The 23,392-nt window shown below is 49.1% G+C and overlaps 1 protein-coding gene across 2 annotated transcripts in view; it reads left to right on the forward strand.

The window, feature by feature from the left end:
- Positions 1–5,348: 5,348 nt before the first annotated feature.
- SBNO2 (strawberry notch homolog 2) overlaps positions 5,349–23,392 on the forward strand; it is a 116,824-nt gene continuing 98,780 nt past the window's right edge. The window contains exons 1-2 of one of the 2 annotated variants that reach the window (XM_083421369.1): positions 5,369–5,492; positions 8,674–9,005. The gene's annotated coding sequence lies outside the window, so the exon portion shown is untranslated. Of the gene's footprint in view, positions 5,493–8,673; positions 9,006–23,392 lie in introns of both variants that reach the window. The other variant, XM_083421370.1, reaches the window with a different exon arrangement.

A 23,392-nucleotide genomic window follows, 5' to 3' on the forward strand; every position in this document is an offset into this window, starting at 1 on the left:
ACGGGGTGAGCTCCCGTTGCTCGGTCCCTGCTCCTGCCAACCTAGCAGTTCGAAAGCACTCCCGGGTGCAAGTAGATAAATAGGGACCGCTTACTAGCGGGAAGGTAAACGGCGTTTCCGTGTGCTGCTCTGGCTCGCCAGAGCAGCGATGTCACGCTGGCCACGTGACCCGGAAGTGTCTCCGGACAGCGCTGGCCCCCGGCCGCTTGAGTGAGATGGGTGCACAACCCTAGAGTTTGTCAAGACTGGCCCATACGGGCAGGGGTACCTTTACCTTTACCTTTAGACTTGGAAAAGGAATGCGGGTGGCGCTGTGGGTTAAACCACAGAGCCTAGGACTTGCCAATCAGAAGGTCAACGGTTCGAATTCCCGCGACAGGGTGTGCTCGGTCCCTGCTCCTGCCAACCTAGCAATTCGAAAGCACGTAAAAGAGCAAGTAGATAAATAGGCACCGCTCCGGCGGGAAGGTAAACGGCGTTTCCGTGCGCTGCTCTGGTTCGCTAGAAGCGGCATTTAATGCTGGCCATATGACCCGGAAGCTGTACGCCGGCTCCCTCAGCCAGTAAAGCGAGATGAGCACCGCAACCCCAGAGTCGTCCGCGAATGGACCTAATGGCCAGGGGTCCCTTTACCTTTAGACTTGGAAGAGACCCCTAGTTGAACCCTCTGCAGTGCAGGAATCCTTTCCCCCACAAAGTAGCCCACAACCCTCAGTTTAAGAGTCTCACGCTGTAGCAACTAAGCTACCCTGCAGGCAATTGTTCCCTGCACCATCCCCGGAAGGAGGAACGGCTCCTCACCTTTCCTGCACATTTCTGGGTCGTTCCACTAGGAAGCAGCAGAGGCATGCAGAACCGGCGCTGCTGATGTATATCTCAGCGTTTAGGGGAAGCAAAGGCGAGGGAGAAAGTGGCTGCCTTTAGAAAGACCTTTGTCCCATCTCCCTGACGTTTCCTCAGCAGCTAACTTTCCCCAGAAAGAGCCTGTCGGATGAGGCCAACAGTCAGTGGCGTAGCGTGGGTTGTCAGCACCCGGGGCAAGGCAAGTAATTTGCGCCCCCCCGCTACACTGTCCCTCCCCCAGATAGTCCCTCGCTCTCTCTCCGCACCGCACCGCACGCCTGGCACCCTCCCCTCCACAGTGGGCGGCGACCCGGCGGCTCGGATCGGATTTGCACAGCCAGCACTGCAGTGAGAGAGAGTGAGTGAGCCAGGTAGGGGCAGAGAGCTGCGAGTGCAAGCGCCCCCCCCCCCAGATGTTGTACCCGGTGCGGCCGGCTCCCCCTGCACCCCCCACGCTACGCCACTGCCAACAGTGACCCACCGAGCCCAGGATCCTGTTGTCACAGTGGCTGTCCGACGCAACAGGACCTGGCTGTTTCCAGCGACTGATACTCACCTCCCCATTACGACTACTCTATCCTCACAACAACCCTGGAGGGCAGCTCAGCCTGAAGAGACCGGTCCCTCCGCTTCTCTCGGGGCTGAGGATCCCAACCCTGCTCTGTCCCAAGCCGGCGCCTGTTTGCCACTATATGCACAGCACCACTAACTCTCCCTTTAAGATCGCTGCTTGTGTTGTAAATAAAACTATGCCCTTTTCCCTTATGGGGTATCCAAGAGCCCATATAGAGTCCTTACACAGGTTCCCTATTGGTAGGAGAAAATAACAGAGGCCAACCAGAGAATATTGAGAAGCAAAGCAGCTAGTAAGCTTGATCTTTATTGATCTGTTGCAACAGGGTGCTCCCCTCACACGCAGGAGAGGAAGAGGACCCCCCAAATTGCCGTGCAAGGGCTTATAAAGACTTTTGAAATTCCCATTCTCTAGATCAGGACCACCCCCAGAAACATTATGCATACATCACAGAAGGGGTGTAAGCTAAGACCACCCCTCAGATACATCCCACCTACATCAGAAATTTAAATGTTGTTTTTCTCCTTGTCACAGTTTATCTCCTGTCTGGCAAGTTACTTGATTGGATTGCCTGGGGTGCCTGGCCATTCTTTTGTAGTGTTAAAATACTTATTTCCTGGGCCAGGTCACACCTTATTCAAACAGACATATCCTGGAGACAAGATTTGTGAGGAAAGAGACAATGGGGAGGCTTTTCCAGTTTAACCTTGCAGAGAAAGGATTTGGTCAGTTTAAGAATCAAAATGGTTCCAGGTTGGTCTTCCTGTGTTGATCTGTGTATGTGCAGTTATGAACATTACCATCTATCTAATACCATGAAATTCCTATCACACTTGCGAGTGGTGCAACGACCCATTTTATTTATTTATTTTTGCAGCAAATGTTGGCCTCCAGTTTGAGAATCCTGGAAAGGGCCCACCCAGCTACTGGGAAGTTCTTCCTTGCAGGGGAAGCCGGTTCCCAGAAGGGGGTGGGTGGGGGAGGCCGGATCGATTGAGCTGGGCCTGAGAGAAACCTGAGCGCTCAAGAGAGTCGGTGCCGGTGGCGAGAGCCTCTGCTGAGGCTGCTCATGGGTTGATTTGCATCTGCTGAAGCCGGCCAAATCCCCCCTTCCTCCTCCCAAGAGCCAGTCTGTCTGTCTCTCGCAAGAGGACGCCGCGTCCCGCAGAAAACCCTTGACAGACAGCTGCCCTGGCAGAACTGAAGGCCAGCAAGCTCTGAAGTGGCTTCCCCAGATAGATTTTGGAGAACACTTTGAGAGAAGCAGTGACGTTCTTATCACCAGGAGTGCCAGCTCGGCCCTGGGTACCTGGGGCTGTGGGTGCAACGCAGCTGTTGTAAACAAAAAATGCCCTTTTCCCTTATGGGGTACCCAAGAGCCCATATAGAGTCCTTACATAGGTTCCCTATTGGTAGGAGAAAATAACAGAGGCCAACCAGAGAATATTGAGAAGCAAAGCTGCTAGTAAGCTTGATCTTTATTGATCTGTTGCAACAGGGTGCTCCCCTCACACACATGAAAGGAGGAGGAACCCAGAATAATGACGGGCAAGGCCTTATATAGACCTTTGAAATTGCCGCCCTGTAGATCAAGACCACCCCCAGAAACATCATACCTACATCACAGAAGGGGTGTAACCTAAGACCACCCCTCAGATACATCTTACCTACATCACAGAAAAGGCAGTCTAAAACAGAAATTTTAATGTTTTTCTCCTGTCGTTGTTTATCTCCTGTCTGGCAGGTTACTTGATTGGATTGCCTGGGGAGCCTGGCCAGTCTTTTGTAATGATAAATACTTAGTTCCTGGGCCAGGTCACAGGCTCACACCCTATTCATATCTTAAATGTGCCCTTAAGACAGGATTTGTGAGGAAAGAGACAATGGGGAGGTTTCCCACTTTGACCTTGCAGAGAAAACATTTGCTCAGTTTAGGAATCAAAATGGTTCCAGGTCGGTCTTCCTGTGCTGATCTATGTATGTGCTTGGTTGGTACACTTATGAACATTACCATATATCTAAGACCATAAAATTCCTATCACACAGCATGCACGGCCCTGGCACTGAAATTTGTGGGTGCCCAGGCCCCAGGGAGTTGCGGACCCTCCAAGTGCCCCTATTTTCCAGGGATGTCCCTGACTTGGAGAAGCCCTCTCAGATTCCGAATTGATCTCTGTCCTCAGAAATCCAGCTTGCAGTTTCTGCTGTTTATGGCGGGAGAAGGAAGGACAGCAACCTGCTGGTTCAGATAATGCGGGGAATTTCCAAAGGCGTAGGGAGAAGGGAAACAGAACAAAAAAAATCAGGGAAGTGGCTTCTCGTATGCCAAGCCTTCATTTCCACGACCTTAGGTCCAGTCTAGCCAAAGAGTGAGCTGTGAAACAGACTGACTTGTACGTTGCTTATGAGTCTTCCAGAGTATTCCCCTCCCTTGCTTATGAATATTCCAGATCCCTTGCCCATAAACGTTCAGCTCCCATTAAAACCAGACAAGAAAGTTTCTAGTGCCTTTTACTTCTGTAAGGACAGACCCTCCAAGTGTCCCTCTTTTCCAGCGACAAATTATGGATTTACAGAAGCCATCCCGGTTTCTGATTTGATGCTGGAATGTCCCGCTTTTCCTTAGGACGTCCCTCTTTTCATCAGAGAAATGTTGGAGGGGCTGGAGTTATGTGACCCTGCTCCCCCCAAGGAGCCAAGAAGATAAGTAACTATGCAACCTTTAGAAGACATCTGAAGGCAGCCCAGTATAGGGAAGTTAAAAAAAAAAGTTTAATGATTTATTATGTTGGAATAATAATAATTATTATGGAATAAAAGGTAAAGGGACCCCTGACCGTTAGGTCCAGTCGTGGACGACTCTGGGGTTGTGGCGCTCATCTCGCTTTACTGGCCGAGGGAGCCGGCGTACAGCTTCCGGGTCATGTGGCCGGCAGGACTAAGCCGCTTCTGGCGAACCAGAGCAGCGCATGGAAACGCCGTTTACCTTCTCGCTGGAGAGGTACCTATTTATCTAGTTGCAATTTGTGCTTTCGAACTGCTAGGTGGGCAGGAGCAGGGAGTCAGCAACAGGAGCTCACCCCATTGCAGGGATTCTAACTGCCAACCTTCTGATCAGCAAGCCCTAGGCTCTGTGGTTTAGACCACAGCGCCACCCGCGTCCCTATTATGGAATAGGGCGTCCCTATTTTCATTGGGAAAATGTTGGAGCATATGTAAGGAGAAGCGTGCCGGTAGGATCCTGGCCCACACTCTGCTTGGCCCCCAACTCTCAAATAATAATAATAATAATAATAATTTATTATTAATACCCCGCCCATCTGGCTGGGCTTCCCCAGCCACTCTGGGCGGCTTCCAAAAAAATATTAAAATACTGTGATACATCAAACATTAAAAGCTTCCCTAAACAGGGCTGCCTTCAGATGTCTTCTAAAAGTCTGGTAGTTGTTGTTCTCTTTGACATCTGGTGGGAGGGCGTTCCACAGGGAGGGCGCCACTACCGAGAAGGCCCCCTGCCTGGTTCCCTGTAACTTGGCTTCTCGCAGTGAGGGAACCGCCAGAAGGCCCTCGGAGCTGGACCTCAGTGTCCGGGTAGAACGATGGGGGTGGAGACGCTCCTTCAGGTCTACTGGACCGAGGCCATTTAGGGCTTTAAAGGTCAGCACCAACACTTTGAATTGTGCTCGGAAACGTACTGGGAGCTGTACTGGGCAAGAGCCTCAGAGAACCACAGACAAAAGTCCCATGCCATTATAGAATCACAGAATTGGAGAGTTGGAAGTGACCACGAGGAGCATCTCCTCCAGCCCCCTGCAATGCAGGAATCTTTTGCCCAACGTTTACAAAAGAGGGGATCCTAAATATTCAAATAAACGAAATAAAATAATGTCAACAATAATAAAAGACAACTGTCTCCTTTTGTAGCTTCTGCCACTTCCTCCTGCAGCTTCAGGGCTGACAAAGGAGAAAGTGAAACTAGATATTTAGAATTCTGACTTCGTGTGGAGAGTGAACGAAAGGCTACTTCTGGATCCTCACCTCTGAAGGAGCAGGTCAGAGAAGCCAGACTTCCCAGGTAAGGGCAGAGATCAGATCGGAGATGGTTTAAGACCCCCTAGGACAGGAAGTGGGACGGGATCTACTGAGAGATCTCCGGAGGATGATAGTTCAGTGGGAGGACACCAGCCTGGAATGCAGAAGGATTCAGGCAGAAGGACCCAGCCATGCTTAATTTCTGCAGACTCATTGTTATTGTTTTTTAACCTCTCTGTCGGTATGCACAACCCTTTAACGACCCATTGTATAATGAAATAGATAAATAGCAAACTATAAATAATAACAAAATAGCAAATAAATAATCCACCAACAGGTTAACTTTATTTATTTCTATTCATTTATGTACAGTATTTATGGCCCACGCTTCAGTGGATGTTTTCAATCCCCGACAGGGGAAGTAATAAAAATAAATAGAGAAAAACAATAGTTACAAAACTTCACACAGACGGGCCCATTAAACGACAAATTAACAATTCTGCGCTAAGGAAAACTGCAAGGATAAAAATTTAAATGTCCAATTTAACCTGGGTTAAAGACAAACACAAGACATTGTAATAAATTTAGTAGTAAAAACAATTCAAAATGATTAAACAGCCAATCGTAACAATTCAGTTTTTAATTTATGGCAACAACATGCCTACTGCTGTATGCATAATAATAATAATAATAATAATGTCAATCAGTTGGAATGAATTAATCAGAATGAAATGATTAATGAACTAAGGTTTGTTTAACTATGTGGCAAGCCTGGGAAAAATTCGATGTTGTTGTTTTTGTATGTTGTTGTTGTTATTGGATGTTGTTGTTCCTGCTTTCTATACATTTTAAAGAACGGGCAAGCTACGAAAACCAAAACCCAACTTTAATATGAAAACACAATTAAATTAGAAACAGGTTAAGGCCATTTAAAATTGCAAAGTGTATTATTATTACTGACTACTGTTGCTGCCTAGATCCAAACAATTAAGAAAAATTCCCTGCGCGCGTTCCCTAAGCTTCATTCCGCCCACTCCCCTCGACTCCTCCCCATTCAGCTTAGCCACCCACTTCTATAAAGATAGCTAGATAGTAATAATAATAATAACTTATTATTTATACCCCGCCCATCTGACTGAGTTTCCCCAGCCACTCTGGGTGGCTCCCAATAAATAGATAAGGGTAAAGAGTGATGAAACACGTCCGGATTCCATTCGACAGCCGCCACATCCCGTCAGGAGCACATCCCTGATCTCTACATCACTCCCCACAACCATTGGTTATTCGACGGCTGGGATAGCTCAGCCGGTAAGAGCGTGAGACTCTGAATCTCAGGGTCGTGGGTTTGAGCCCCATGTTGGATTAAAAAAAAAGGTTCCTGCTATTGGATTACTGTATTAGATTCCTGTCATTAGATGATATTTGGGATCACTTCTGCAATTCTGTGAGACCACCTAAGCGCCTCCCATCTGAAGCCCCGCCCCCAGTCTATTGCCAAAGGGGCTTCTCCAACTATAGAGATGGCATGTGGTAGAGAGATCGCCCCCCGCCCCCGGCCCGGAAGTTGCTTGTAGTCCACAGGGGCGGGGGAAATGGCCATCCTGAACTTCAGTTCCCATAATGCCTCGCAAGCGGGTCTTCTGGCCAGGGCTGATGGGAGTTGGAGTTCAGCCTTTGGGCTATTCCATGTATACTTGGGTTTTATCATATATAATCAGGCTTCCTCAAATTTAGCCCTCCAGATGTTTTTTTTGGCCTACAACTCCCATGATCCCTAGCTAGCAGGACCATTGCTCAGGGATGATGGGAATTGTAGTCTCAAAACATCTGGAGGGCAGAGTTTGAGAAAGCCTGTGTATAATAATAATAATAATAATGTAGATTATCACGCTATAACGTATTATAGATATGTCACCAGATGTCAAAGAAATAAGCAACTACCTGACTTTTAGAAGACATCTGAAGGCAGCCATGTTTAGGGAAGCTTTTAATATTTGATGAATTATTGTATTTTAACATTTTGCTAGAAGCCGCCCAGAGTGGCTGGGGAAACCCAGCCAGATAGGCGGGGTGTAAATAAAATATTATTATTACTATTATTATTATTATAGCACACAAATCTAGAAAAGATATAACACAGAGATATACATAACGTGCAAACGTAGAGGAATTTTGTATATATTATAAAAGGTATTAATGTCACAATAATGCAGATAAATAATATAATAATGTCAGGTGCCATAAGAAAGCGGCAGAGATAGCGCAGGATAGTACACACCCCGGAAATGATCTCTTCCAGCTGCTGCCTTCTGGAAGAAGGTACAGGGTTATAAAGACTAGGACTAGCCGCCTGAAAAAGAGTTTCTACACAAATGCAATTCTGGTTCTAAACACAGCATAAGGGGTCTCTGTAGTATAGTGTATTTTAAAATGGGGTTTCAGAGTTTTTAGGGGTTTTTGATTGTTTTATGTAGTTTTTCAATTTCATTGTTCTGCATGGGACAATGACAATAAAGATATAGTATATCGTAGAGTAATTTTGTATATATTATAAAAGGTATTAAGGGACGCGGGTGGCGCTGTGGGTTAAACCACAGAGCCTAGGACGTGCCGATCAGAAGGTCGGCGGTTCGAATCCCCTCGACGGGGTGAGCTCCCGTTGCGCAGTCCCTGCTCCTGCCAACCTAGCAGTTCGAAAGCACATCAAAGTGCAAGGAGATAAATAGGTACCGCTCTGGCGGGAAGGTAAACGGCATTTCTGTGCGCTGCTCTGGCTCGCCAGAAGCGGCTCAGTCCTGCTGGCCACATGACCCGGAAGCTGTATGCTGGCTCCCTCGGCCACTAAAGCGAGATGAGCGCCGCAACCCCAGAGTCAGCCACGACTGGACCTAACGGTCAGGGGTCACTTTACCTTTTTAAATATTTTGCTGGAAGCTGCCCAGAGTGACTGCGGAAAGCCGGCCAGATGGGCTGCGTATAAATAAAATATTATTATTATTACTATTATTGCGTATTATTATATACACAAATCTACAATAGATATATACATAACATACAAATGCAGAGAAATTTTGCATATATTATAAAAAGTATTAAAGTCACAATAACGTAGATAAATAAAAAAATACAATATAGATTGTATGTGTTGTAAAAAGAGCCCTGCGCGACTTTCACATTCCATATTTATTTATTTTAAAAAGCCAAACCCCTCCCGCCTCCCCCAGCTTCCTCCTAAACAGGGGAAACCACAGAATGTCCTGAGAAGAGAGGGAGGGAACCCGGAAGTGTCGTCACAGTCCGGCGGCCCCTCCCTTCTCCCCCTCCCTCCCGCTCCCTTTTTCCGGACCGGAAGTCCGCGCCCGCCTCCTCCAAGATGGCGAACCCGGAAGTCGGCGAGAGCCCGAGCCAGCCAGCCAAGGGGAGCCGGGAGCCCTGAGCCCGGGCTGAAGCGGCGGCGGCAGCGGCCGCCCGGCCTCGCTCCTCGCCTCCGTCCCTCCCTCCCCGCCCGCCGGCCTTCGCGCGCGTTACTCGGGAGCAGGAGGAGGGCGAAGTCAAGGTGAGAGCGACCCCCTCCCCTCCCCCATGACCCCTCCCACTCCCGTGACGTCAGCAACGCCCCCTCAAGCCGGCCCCCCCACCTGCCCGCTCCCTGCGCCCCTTCCAGCTGAGCTGCTCCCCTTTCCCTCCCTCCCCAAGCCCCTCCCCTTCACTGACGTCACTACACCCCCCTACAGCTCAGCCCCTCAACCCCCAACTTGTATTGGGGAGGGGGTGTCTGTCCTCCCCTGCTTGCCCCCCTTTCCCCAAATCCTAGTCCTCTCCCGGGTCCCGTGGGGAGGGGATGGATTGGCAGCTGGAAGGCAGACCCCCCCTCGTTTCCCCTTCTCCCCCCCCCACAACTCCTCTTTTTTGGGGGGGGGTTATTTCAAGGAGGGAGCAATTTGGGGGTTGTATTTTTTTGGGGGGGTGTAGGGGAGCCCAAGGAGAGTCCCTCTCCTCCCGCTCTGAACGGTGGATTGGTTTTGAGTTGGTGGGGGCCTGCCTCCTAAGGCTTTCTGCTTTCCCAGTGGGAAGGGTGGGATGAGTTCATTCCCCAAAGGTGTGTGAGAGAGACACCCCCATTTGCACTGTAACTTTAACCGTGGGGGGGGGGGCCTTTACCTGTTACCTGACTCTAAAGCAATCCGTCCCACTTTAAACAGCCGCTAGTTCCCTGCTCCCTCCCCAAACAGAGTCGGGAGCTGTACTTTGATAAGGGTGCCGAGAATTGTTAGGGGACCCGGTCTCTCCCCATGTGGTGCTATGGTTCCCAAAGCTCCCTGAGAAGAGGGGTGGATTGTTAAACCTTTGGAGTTTTGTTGGGGGGGGGTCGCCCGTCATGAACTACAGCTTCCAGGAGTTCCCTGTGGAGGAAGCTGGGATGGTTTACAGCGGGATGATACTGCTTCCATGGTTGTTCCGGCCAGTAGATGGTGTTGTGGTGGCGGGAGGGTCGAGCCGGAGAAGTTTTATTCCACCTCTCCACAAATTTTCACTTGTTTCCGTTCACTAATCCAGCACCCCCTGTGTTTCATTTGTGTGTGTGTTCCTTCCTGCTTCGCCTTGTGGTTCTCTGTTTCCTCTTGCTTCTCCCCAAATTGGGGGTGACTGGTGGTCGAGGGACCTCCGTGGAGGACTTGGGGGATAAAGCTGCTTCTTCGGAAATCGAATACACACCTGTCGGAGCACATTGTTACATCATATATATGTGTTTTTTAAAAGCAAAGAACTCTGCTTCGACAGAGGGGTTGGGAAGCAAAAGCGGGGTCTTAACTAGTTCAACAAACCCTCGAGTACAGTGGTACCTCAGGTTAAGTACTTATCTGTGATATTTTACTGTATTTTTTGTTTCTATGGAAGCCGCCCAGAGTGGCTGGGGAAACCCAGCCAGATGGGTGGGGTACAAATAATGAATTATTATTATTATTATTATTATTATTATTAACTACTTAATTCGTTCCAGAGATCTGTTCTTAACCTGAAACTGTTCTTAACCTGAAGCACCACTTTAGCTAACGGGGCCTCCTGCTGCCGCCTTGCTGCCGGAGCACAATTTCTGTTCTCATCCTGAAGCAAAGTTCTTAACCTGAGGCAATATTTCTGGGTTAGTGGAGTCTGTAACCTGAAGCGTATGTAACCCGAGGTACCACTGTAATTGGAATGGGAGGGGGACACAGGCTTCCTTCAGGGAATTCTAGAATTGTAGAGTGGGAAGGGTCATCTAATTCAACCCCCTCCCCTCCATTTCTTTCTCCCTACTCATCCTCCAACCCCTCTTTGACTTATTGGTCATCGGCCAGACAGAGAGACCTTCCACACATCTTATCTCTGAGCCCTTCCGGCCTGCGCTTCGTTTTCCTCCCCTCTGCAGACTCCTGTATAGGGGGGTCTCCTGCAGAAGGACGGCGACCCTCTTCTCTAATGGTTCTGTCACCCTCTGCATCCTGACCCCCCCTCGTCCATACTGTGAACGAGGAGGGGGCAGATTTCCTTGGCTTCCCGAAGAAGTATCGCTTCCTCTTGTTTCCAGATCACAAGAAGATATACAGGAGAAGATGGACTTTTCTCCTCTCTCTTCTGTGATTCATCCTCTTACTTATAGTGTTCCTGGAAGCAGACCTCTGACCCTGTCCTGGTTATCGCTGTCCTGAAGGAAGCGCAGTTCCTCCCACCTGTTGAGTGGTTTCTCAGCAGGCGTGTGTTCTTTATGAGGGCGGACCAATTGCCCAAATGTCCCTTTTCCGCACGCTGGGACAGAGACCTCTCAAAATTCCTTTTTTTTTAAATAAAAAAATCCTTATTAAGCTTCCAATCCACAGGCCAAAGGGTCGGAAGAGTCAGCACTTTTGCCCCTCGGGTCTTGAGGCCTGGACTGGTTAGCGATCTGAACTGGTTAGCGATCTGGTCAGCGATCTGCTGATCAGAGTTCTCACTGGGGCAGGTTCTCCTTAATGACGGCCAGCTTCCTTGGTCCCACGGAAATGGGTCCCCCTGTTCGCCCGTACAGTGGTACCTCAGGTTAAGAACTTAATTCGTTCCGGATGTCCGTTCTTAACCTGAAACTGCTCTTAACCTGAAGCACCGCTTTAGCTAATGGGGCCTCCCGCTGCTGCCGTGATTTCTGTTCTCATCCTGAAGCAAAGTTCTTAACCCGAGGTACTATTTCTGGGTTAGTGGAGTCTGTAACCTGAAGCGTATGTAACCCGAGGTACCACTGTACTTGGCCTGGCCCCGAGTTTCTGGAAGCCGTCTGGACAGGGGAAGGAGTTTGCGTTGCCCTCAAAGACTTGTGCATGGGGCTGGCCTGCTGCCTCCGAGGAGTGATAGCCATGTTCAAATATATAAAAGGATGTCACCTAGAGGAGGGAGAAAGGTTGTTTTCTGCTGCTCCAGAGAAGCGGACACGGAACAATGGATCCAAACTACAAGAAAGAAGATTCCACCTCAACATTAGGAAGAACTTCCTGGCAGTAAGAGCTGTTCGACAGTGGAATTTGCTGCCAAGGAGTGTGGTGGAGTCTCCTTCTTTGGAGGTCTTTAAGCAGAGGCTTGACAACCATATGTCAGGAGTGCTCTGATGGTGTTTCCTGCTTGGCAGGGGGTTGGACTCGATGGCCCTTGTGGTCTCTTCCAACTCTATGATTCTATGAGTCCCCCTGCCGCCTGTCAGGATAGCGAAGATACCACTTCTTCTTCCTTAAAGAAACACTAGACTCTTCTTTCTTGCGGCTGTTCCTTCCCCTCGTCTACTTCCTCCTCCAAGAAAAGGCTGTAGTTCTGCGGCAGAGCACCTGTGCTGCATGTAGAAGACAGGGCTGCTTGAAGCTGACTTAGCTCGGTGTTCTCTGCACTGATTAGCTGTGGCTTTCCAGGATTTCAGATCGGGAGCCTTTCCCCAGCCCCCCTGGAGATGCCGGGGATACGAACCCGGGACCACGCTCTCCCACTCAACTGCACCCCTTGCCTCCACCTCGATAAGAGTTAGATTTGCCAGGAGGGTTTGCTCCCCGCTGTACATAACTTTCCTGTCGTTTCTCCCCTGCCCCATGGCTCCGCCTTTGAGGTTCTTTTCCCTTTCTTGAAAGGTGCGGCGATTACCGTATTTTTCGCTCTATAAGACGCACCAGACCACAAGACGCACCTATTTTTTGCAGGAGGAAAACGAGAAAAAATATATTCTGACTCTCAGAAGCCAGGACAGCAAGAGGGATCGCTGCGCAGCGAAAGCAGCAATCCCTCTTGCTGTTCTGGCTTCTGGGATAGCTGCACAGCCTGCATTCGCTCCATAAGACGCACACACATTTCCCCTTACTTTTTAGGAGGGAAAAAGTGAGTCTTATAGAGCAAAAAATACAGTAGATTTGCCAGGAGGGTTTGCTCCCCGCTGTACAGTACATACTTTCCTGTCGTTTCTCCCCTGCCCCATGGCTCCTCCTTTGAGGTCCTTTTCCCTTTCTTCCCCCTTTTTTGAAAGGTGCGGTGATTAATTGGTTGGAAATCTCCAATGAATTAGCACCCCTGTAGTAAGCACAGCTGTTCTGATTCATTTCCTGGAGCGCCTTCCTTAAAAGGAGCCCACAACACCCCCTCTGGCCAAGGGTGTGGCCGAGCCCTGCTAGCAGCCCTGATGCCCGGAAGGCAGCTGGCTCTGGGGTGTGGCAGGCCAGCTCTTTCGAAAGCTGATTTGCCGTGCGCGGGGACACCAGGCGTGCCGCAAACTCCTGACCTCTTCCTGGGCTGTTGCGACACGCTTTGGCATCTGCGTGGCCCAGATTTTGAAACGGGGCCCGCTGACGTTCCTGCGTTGCGGGGGGTTGGGCTGGATGACCCGTGGGGTCCTTTCCAATGGTATGATTCTGGGACGCTGCCCCAGTTTTGCCTTGCAGCCTGGAAGGTGTAAGCTTGCTAGGCTCCCTTATAGCCGAGCCGTGCAGACAGCATTAGGAGGCTCAGGAATATAGAAAGCTACAGATAAATTGCAAACAGATTGAAACCTCGGCAGGATTATTGTAATAACCTGCAGTTTCACAAGAGCATATGTTTAAAGAAGATGAATAAATGAACAAACTTAGTTAATTTGGATATGCAGAAGGTATTAAAAAGTTAATTTAAGGAGCTGCAGAAAGTGGGGGAAGGAAGTCAGGTTTTGAAATGTCGAAATGCATGAATCTGAAAAGTATGTAGGAATATAGAAAGCTGCCTAAGTGGCGTGTGGCTGCCTCTTGTGGCAGTGAGTCCCTTAAGCTAATTATGTTTAGTCTGAAGATGTACTTTTGACTCTTTCTTATGGTTTACTGAGCTTCCTTCCTGGAACGTTTTCTTTCCTTCTGAGTTTCCTTGTATAGCTTGTTCTTCCTATATTTTAGGGGGTTGGACTAGATGACTCTTGATAGCCCTTTCTAGCCCTGCAGTTCTATTATTCTGTGAGGTCAGGGCGGCATGCATAGTTCTCACTGTACAATCCATGCACGGGGGAGATACCAAAGGGGGCCCTCTCTTTGGAGGAGGAATGAGGGCGTCTGCCAGCCCACTTTTGCTAACATTATCGTCTTAATGGGGATGGTGTTATAACTGGGGGGGAGGGTATTGTTTATTTGGGGCGGGGCTGATTTAAATTGTTCTTAAGGGTTAGTACAGTCATACCTTGGTTTTTGAACAACTTGTGGTTGTTCTCAAAGGTTTTGGCTCCTGAATGATGCAAACCTCCCGGAAGCGAGTGTTCCGGTTTGTGAACATTCTTTGGAACCTGAACGTCTAGTGGGGCTTCCGATTGGCTGCAAGAGCTTCCTGCAGCCAATCAGAAGCTGTGCTTTGGTTTCTGAACATTTTGGAAGTCGAACGGACTTCTGGAACGGGTTCCGTTTGACTTCTGAGGTACAACTGTATTTTGCATTTTTTTTGGTTCTCTAAGGCTATACGACTACATCCTACTACTACATATACTACATCCTTTCAAATGCGTTTGTGGGATGGGGTTTGCTGTTGTTTTCATTTTGACCGTTCGCTTGTGTCTTGAACCACCCAGAGCTCTTGTGATGAAGGGCAGTAAATAAATCTTAATAATATCCTCCAAACAACCCTGCGAGGTAGGTTAGGCCGAGCGTAGGAAGCTGACCAAGGATTGCCCAGTGAGCAGAGTGGGATCGGAACTCGGGACCTCTGGGATATCATAAACGCTGACGGGTCTTTCTGAGCCTGCTCCTTTGCTTCGACACGAAGGAACTTGCAGCCGGCCTCCTCCACGTAGCCAGGATTAGGCGCTGGGGTCCCTGTGGCTTCTCGTCAGGCTTGAACCCATCGCGCGCCTTCTTTAGAAAATCAAGTCATCACCTCTTATCTGACTCTTCTCCCTGCGAGGGTTTGACGCTGCTGTCAGCAAAACCAGCAAATCTGGCTCTGTTCTGCCCCTAGGGCAGGGCATGGAGAAACCCTGGATTTTTTCAGCAAACTAGAGGCATGCCCCTTTTCTCTTGCCGGAGGGAGGCCTTCTCTGCACGACACTGGGAACTGAGTTTACCCGAGGTTTCTTCTCTTCACTAGCTGCTGACAACTCCCCTGGAAGGTTTCGTTGCAGGAGAATAATTGAGGCTCGGGAGGTGTGCGGAGGGGGGGGGGGACTCCTTTGAAGGCGGGTCAGGTGTGTTGAATGTTGACTTTGGCAAGGAGGCCCCGATACGCTCGGGAGAAGCTCTGAGCTGCCTGCCCCAACAGAAAATCAGGTTCCAGGAGGAGCGTCACTCAGGGAGGGACCCCTTGCGCCGTCGGGGCTCGCGGATCTCGGTGGCTGCGGGGATGTTTGGGCTCGGCGCGGCTTTCGTGAAACGGCCGGGGCAACCGAGGAAACAGACGGTATGTAGCTTTCTTTCAGGTCTTGGCGGGGGTTAGGACTCCTCGGTGGCGGGTTCTGGGGGTTCGTCGCCAGCTTTGAAATCCAGGCACCTGGGAGCTTTTTCCGATGGGGACATAGGATGCAGCTTGCGGTTGAGCCAGAGTATTCAGTATTGCCTGCCCTGACTGGCAGCGGCTGGCCAGGTCTTCATGCAGCAGGTTCTTTCCCCAGCCCTCCCGGGAAATTGAACCCGGGACCGTCTGCATTCAGAGCAGGTGGCCTGCCACGGAGCTGTAGAACGGAGCCAGACTCCAGTCCTCGTAGCTTTGAACGAAATATATAGGAATGTCCTGCTGTATTGTTTTTAACACTCGATTGGGAGCCGCCCAGAGTGGCTGGGGAAACTCAGCCGGATGGGTGTGGTGTAAATAATAAATTACTCTTATTATTATCCTATCCCCCAAAGGAGAATCATAGAATTGTAGCGTTGGAAGGGAACTCCAAGGCTCATCCAGTCCAACCTCCTGAAATGCAGGAATCCTGTACTCGTTGTATACCTATGACTTTATTTCATCTGATCCATCCACTGCAATTATTAAATTTGCAGGTGATACCACCACAATGGGTCTAATTACAGGTGGAGATGAATCAGCGTATAGGGAGGAGGTTCAAAAATCTCCACATGGTGCCCAGAGAACAACTTGCGCCTAAACTGCTGCTTGCCTTCTATCACTGTGCCATTGAGAGCGTGCTCACGTATGGCTTATGTGTGTGGTACGGAAGCTGTACTACCCAGGACAGGATGGGGTTGTGCAGGGTTGTGAAGGCAGCAGAGAGCATTGTTGGCTGCCCACTCTCCACCTTGGAGCAGATTTATGCCACAAGGTACCACAGGAAGGCACTGGACATAGTAAAAGATCCATCGCATCCTGGTCACTGTCTCTTCGAGCTCTTGCCGTCGGGACGGAGATACAGGACGATGAAGACAAGAACGAGCCGTCTTAAGAACAGCTTCTTCTCCAGAGCAATCTCGGCCCTGAATGGGAAGCTCGGACTTTGAAAGTCAACTAATCTCCCTTGCTGTATCATACTGTATTGTTTAATTAGTGTTTTATGGAGCAGTCAAGTAATTTCGTTGTCCCCGAAGGGGGCAATGACAATAAAGATATATTATTATTATTATTAATATCAGCAAGACAAAGGAGATGGTATTGGACTTTCGGCAAAAGAGAGGGGAACTAGCCCCATTGTATATCAGAGGGCGCTGTGTGGAAAGAGTCTCTTCCTTTAAATTCCAGGGAGTTTACCTTAGTGAAGACCTCACTTGGAAATTCAATACAACCCAGGTGATTAGGAAGGCCCAACAGAGACTCCCATTTCCTCAGGGTCTTGCGAAAGGACAATGTCAAACAAAAATTGATCATCTCCTTCTAGGTAAAGGTAAAGGTACCCCTGCCCGTACGGGCCAGTCTTGACAGACTCTAGGGTTGTGCGCCCATCTCACTCAAGAGGCCAGGGGCCAGCGCTGTCCGGAGACACTTCCAGGCCACGTGGCCAGCGTGACATCGCTGCTCTGGCGAACCACATCCGCACACGGAAACGCTGTTTACCTTCCTGCTAGTAAGTGGTCCCTATTTATCTACTTGCACCCGGGAGTGCTTTCGAACTGCTAGGTTGGCAGGCCCTGGGACCGAACAGCGGGAGCGCACCCCGCTGCGGGGATTCGAACCGCCGACCTTTTGATCGGCAAGCCCTAGGCGCTGAGGCTTTTACCCACAGCGCCACCCGCGTCCCATCTCCTTCTAGCAGGCCACAATAGAAAGTGCCCTTTCATACTGTATTACAGTGTGGCACGCTGGTTTGACAGCCGCGGACAGGAAGTCCCTACAGAGGGTGGCGAATACAGCACATGACATCACGGGCTGTCCCCGGAGTTCGCTAGATGACATCGCGGGAGACCGCTGCCTCAGGAGAGCGAGGCAAATTCTTAGGGACGACTCACACCCCGGCCAGCACTTATTTAATCTCCTACCTTCAGGCAGGAAGTACAGAAGTATAGTCAGCCGCACCAATAGGTTAAATAATAGTTTTTATCCTTGGGCTGCTGAATGGACAAAAACAGTGGTGTAATTGACTTCTGACAAGCACACAGAGCACGAACAAGACTGAGTATATGGAGGGGGGGGTTTGTTTAATTTCACTGCACACAGGTGGTGTAGTGACAATAATTTATTATTATTTTGCTCAACACGGAGCTCGAACCCACGGCCCTGAGATTAAGAGTCTCATGTCCTTAATATCATGGCACATCCAGCTCGGAAACATCTGTACTGACGGGATGCAACTCTCAAGGGTTTCAGGCAAGGGGCCTGCATTTATATATGTGTTACGTCCTGCTGGCATCTGTCAGTCTCGAGAGACAGTGGCGCACACCTCCGGGGGTGAAGTCAAACAGCTGCGCTAGCAGCAATGACACGATCTCCCTGTATTAATTGTACGCTGCCCACCTGACTCTGTCATGGATACTTTATTTGAGATTCCTGCATTGCTGGATGCTGGACCAAATTATCCTCAGGGGTCCCTTCCAACTCCACAATTCTGTGGTCCTATGATACTCATTCCCTGGCTTCATCCTGCTCTGGCTGCTGCGGTGACGGTATTTGCAACCGGAGCTCGAACGATGGAAAAGTCGAGGAAGAGGCGGCGTGACAGAAGTTTGCAGAATCATGTAGGGCAGAACTTGCGGCCTTCCAGCATTGGATGATTCAAGATGGGATATAAAAAGAAGTCTTCTTCATGCAGCACAGAATTAAATTCTGGAACGCTCTCCTGCGGGAGGCAGCTGATGACCACCAACCGGGACGGCTTTAAAAGACGATTAGACAAAAAGAACATCAAATCTGAGGAAGTCTGGTGCTGAGAAACCTTTTCTGGATTTCACATCTTGCATGATTTCTCCCCACCCCACAATGTTCTGTAAATGAAGGTTCCAGCGGTCCAGTGTTAGAAAATCAGATATATATAATGCAATTGCCAAATGACGCCTTAAGCCTAGGTTAAGGTCGCACAACACAACAGAATGTCTAGGCACCGGGGGGTTTTTTTGTGTGTGTGCGCAATGAAATTTCTTGTTGTTTATTTCCTTTCTATATGTTTTAAAGAACAAATTGCAATGTGGTTTACAGCACATTGGTAAAGGTAAAGGGACCCCTGACCATTAGGTCCAGTCATGACCGACTCTGGGGTTGCAGCGCTCATCTTGCTTTATTGGCCGAGGGAGCCGGCGTACAGCTTCCGGGTCATGTGGCCAGCAGGACTAAGCCGCTTCTGGCGAATCAGAGCAGCGCACGGAAACACCATTTACTTTCCCGCCACAGCAGTACCTATTTATCTACTTGCACTTTGACGTGCTTTTGAACTGCTAGGTTGGCAGGAGCAGGGACCGAGCAACGGGAGCTCACCCCGTCGCGAGGATTCGAACTGCCGACCTTCTGATCGGCAAGTCCTAGGCTCTGTGGTTTAACCCACAGCGCCACCAGCGTCGGCCTTACAGCACATTGAAAACGTCAAATAAAACAATCGGGAATAAATTCAATCCAAGCATCAAGGAATATATTTCAGATCCTTCTCTAAGGGACGTTTGGCTTCCCCCAGTCACCAACCCAGCATCCAAAGATCTCCATGTGGTCACAATTGGAACTGCCAGTCACAAAACGTGCTTGGCCCCTGGCTGATTTCTAACACTGCACTGGTCTGGTGTTGGCCCTCCTCTCTGATAATTTGAACCTGTGTTGAGGCATCCACCTTCCATCTTAGGGGAAGCATCTTCACTCTGGAACTCCCTGCCTATTGACAAGTGCCTTTCTTGTTCTCCTTTGGGCACTTGCTAAACACATTTTTGTTTAGGCAAGTTCACCCTAGACAGCATCTTAAAAAAGTAGATACATCACCTTGCCAACAAAGGTCCGTATAGTTCAAGCTATGGTTTTCCCAGGAGTGATGTATGGAAGTGAGAGCTGGACCATAAAGACGGCTGATCGCGGAAGAATGGATGCTTTTGAATTCTGGTGCTGGAGGAAACTCTTGAGAGTCCCATGGACTGCAATAAGATCAAACCGATCCATTTTGAAGGAAATCCGCCCTGAGTGCTCACTGGAAGGACAGATCCTGAAGCTGAGGCTCCAAGACTTTGGCCACCTCATGAGAAGAGAAGACTCCCTGGAAAAGACCCTGATGTTGGGAAAGATGGAGGGTGCAAGGAGAAGGGGACGACAGAGGACGAGATGGTGGGACAGTGTTCTCGAAGCGACCAGCATGAGTTCGACCAAACTGCGGGAGGCAGTGGAAGACAGGAGGGCCTGGCGTGCTCCGGTCCAGGGGGTCATAAAGAGGCGGACACGATTAAACAACAACAACAACCCCAGACATGCAGAACGTTGATGGCGTTTTATAATCTTAGCTTGTTGTTGATTTCATCTTTTTGTTGTCTTTTTTGCAAACCACTTTGAGGTTTTCTTTTTTTAAAAAAACACACCTGTTGAGCAGCGTTTGAATTGTGCGAAATATATTTGCTTCCGCAGAAAGAGTTTACGTCCTGGGTGCTGACCCCCACAAACCCCCCACCTTCTGTAGCGATTCCATTGTGGGGCGAAGAAACCCAAAGTGTCTGTCTTATGCGTCTTCGGTGATCGTCTTCCAAAGCAACTCCTCTATTCCGAACTTAAAAATGGAAAGCGTAATGCTGGTGGTCAACAAAAGAGTTTAAAGACTTTCTGGAGGCAAATCTAAAAAAATGTAGTATGAACACCGACAACTGGGAAACACTGGCCTGCGAGTGCTCCACTTGGAGAACAGCCTTTCCCAAAGGTGTCGTGGACTTTGAAGATGCTCAAACTCAGGACGCAAGGGAGAAATGTGCTAAGAGGAAGGCACACTTGGCAAACCGTCACCAGGATCAACTCCCGCCCAGAAACCTATGTCCCCACTGTGGAAGGATGTGTGGATCCAGAATTGGCCTCCACAGTCACTTACGGACTCACTGTTAAAATCGTGTTTATGGAAGACAATCTTACTCGGCTACGAGGGATCGCCAAAGAAGAAGAAGCATGGGAAACGAGCTTTGCGTGAAAAACGAGCTTGGCATGAGAACCCGCTGGCCGGGCGGTAAAACTTGAAGTGCCCAGTCTTCGGATAGAGCTCACCCCCTGTGACTTTTAGCACCCAGTGTATTGATGTTTGCATTAAGAAAGAAAAGTACAGGGAGGCGTCTCGGATTTATGCTGTGCTAAAAGGCATGGAATCTTGGGTTTGGGTGTTCTTGCCTGTGGATGGAAACCCGGACAAGAAAGCAATGCCTCTGGACTTGGTCTTGCAAAGGATCTGCTTGTTACGTAGGAATCAAGGTGGATAAAATGATTTTAAAAAAATAAAATTTAAAAAATCAGATTTTTTAATTTAAATCGGATTTCTTTTTATTTAAATCAGATTTTTTAAAAATTTAAATTGGATTTTTAAAATAAAATGCTTTGGGAGGAAAAACCTTTCTAAAGATAGTTTTCTATTTAAGTTACATTATAGTCAAAAGGCTATTCATCAGGAAATAGGATTTTTAAAAAGTTTTTCATGTGTGCTGAAACTCAGTCTTAAGGTGTGTGGTTTTTTTAATTGTCTAACCACATCAGTTAACAAACATGGATACATACGCTATAATGTTATTGTTTTAGTTAAATAAATTGTTTAAATTGTTGTTAAGGAAATGATTATTTTTCTCCTTCTAATAAAGCACAGCAGAAACGTTGTCCAAATATAAACAGTTAACTTACTAAACCTCACAGTAGTTTCTTAATAGTATATAACCAAATCAGTAATTTGTGATATAACTGTAAAAACTACTCTGAAAATTTATTATTCCAAAAATGAAACATTCGCCTGGTTGTAAATATTAAGATGATACCAGTAAGAATGAGTCTTTCTGTAAAACAGAAAAAAAAGATTTAAATCATGTCTTACAGACTAGTCATTTAAATCTTGATTTAAATCAAATCCACCCTGGTAAGGAATCCTCTAGGTTCGAACCTTGCATTGACTGCTAACTGATGTGGGGCATTTGTAGGGCGCAGGGAAGCAGCTTTTGCTCTGGGCGTTCTGCTTTGTGTTGCGACCGAAACAGAGAGAAAGGACTGGATAAGCAAAGGTGATCGGGTACTCGATGGGAAACACCAGATGGGGTGTGGTCCGGCGGGGGCTGACTCACTGGAAGTGAATTCTCCTCCCACCATGGCCTAATCCTGGAAAGTTGCGGGCACCTCTTGATGTGGCTGATTGGCAGCGAGATCAGGGCAGGCAGGAGGAAGTGTGCTTTTAAAATAACCAGCAATTAACTGACGGGGGTTGGCTGCCAGGGCATGTTTGTGATTGTCGCTACCTTAGATGACTTTTCTCAAATAGCGAGAGAGAAAGGAACGGGACGATTCATGGTGGTCTCCTCTGGTGCCGTTGGTGGTGTTAGAAACTCAGGTATACAATCTAGGTGCCAAATGGCTCATTAAACCAGGGTTGCGGTCGCCAACATGTTGCATCAAGTAAAACAAGGGTCTTGTTTTTCAAAGGATGGACTGACTGTGATGGATTCTCAGTTAAACATCCGGCTTAACTTAACAGCTCCTGCCAACCTATCAGTTTGAAAGCACGCCAGGGCAAGTAGATAAATAGGTACCACTGCGGCGGGAAGGTAAACGGCGTTTCCATGCGCCCAACCCCTTACAATTCAGGAATCTCAGCAAGAGCATCCTTGGCAGATGACCACCCGCCCCCCTGGGCCTCTGGTCTGATCCAGCACATTCTCTCTCCTTGCAAAACACTTCCTTCCCCCTTTATTTTTGCTTATCAGCTGGCGGGAAGGGAGTAGCAAGTAGTGGGTTTTCACGGTTGAGGAAGTGGTTTTTCGTTCGGAGCAGCTGGGCGGGAGGGCAGATCTTTCGGCTTAACGAGGCTCGCACGTTAAAAAGGAGCGTTTTCCTCTCCGCTTCCGGCACACCTGCGTCTGTGGGAAGCGCCGCGGGTTCCCCTGGCTCCGCAAGATGGGCGAAGCTGGCATCGGGGCGGTTTGGCACCATGGCGGTGCTTGGCCACCACTCTTTGGAAAGCCGCGGCCGGCAACCTCGGGGCCAAGGGGATGGGCCTTAGGCCCACTGGCAGAGTTCCTGCTCTGAAAGCCAAGGGCTCTCTGATTCCATCTCAAGCTAAGCACGGAAAGGGGACAGACTTCTCTCTGCCTGAGGCCCTAAAGGTAAAGGACCCCTGACCATTAGGTTCAGTTGTGGCCGACTCTGGGGTTGCGGCGCTCATCTCGCTTTATTGGCCGAGGGAGCCGGCGTACAGCTTCCGGGTCATGAGGCCAGCAGAACTAAGCCGCTTCTGGCGAACCAGAGCAGCACACGGAAACGCCGTTTACCTTCCCGCCGGAGCGGTACCTATTGATCTACTTGCACTTTGAAATGCTTTCGAACAGCTAGGTTGGCAGGAGCAGGGACTGAGCAACGGGAGCTCACCCCATCACAGGGATTCAAACCACTGACCTTCTGATCGGCAAGTCCTAGGCTCTGTGGTTTAACCCACAGTGCCACACACGTTCCTGCCTGAGGCCCTAGAGAGAGTTAAACTGCGGAACTCCCTCCCACTGGAAGCAATGGTGACTGCCAATTTGGATGGCTTTAAAAGAAGATCAAGCAAATTAATGGAGGAGAAGAGGGCTATCGAGGGCTGCTTGCCACTCTGGCTGTGCTCTGTCTCTGCCCTCAAGAGTGGTTTGGGTTCCCAGTTTCCGGAAACCCCAGGAGAGGAGAGTGTTGTTCTCGTGCCCAGATCGTGCTCGTTGGTTTCCCCAAAATGGCATCAAAGCTCGCCAAGTCCAGCTGTGCTGCACAGTGCAGGAAATCCACTGGCGCAGTATTCCTGATCAGGAGCCATTCAGCTAGGGACTATTTTTAAAGAGAGCTGGGATTTCCAGGAAGTCAGATCTCACTGCCCAGGAACGCATTCTGCGGGTTTTCTGTCCTGACATGGAATCAGTAGTC

This window comes from Podarcis tiliguerta (genome assembly GCF_965153285.1).
Source record: "Podarcis tiliguerta genome assembly, chromosome: 18".
NCBI classification, from domain to species: Eukaryota; Metazoa; Chordata; class Lepidosauria; order Squamata; family Lacertidae; genus Podarcis; species Podarcis tiliguerta.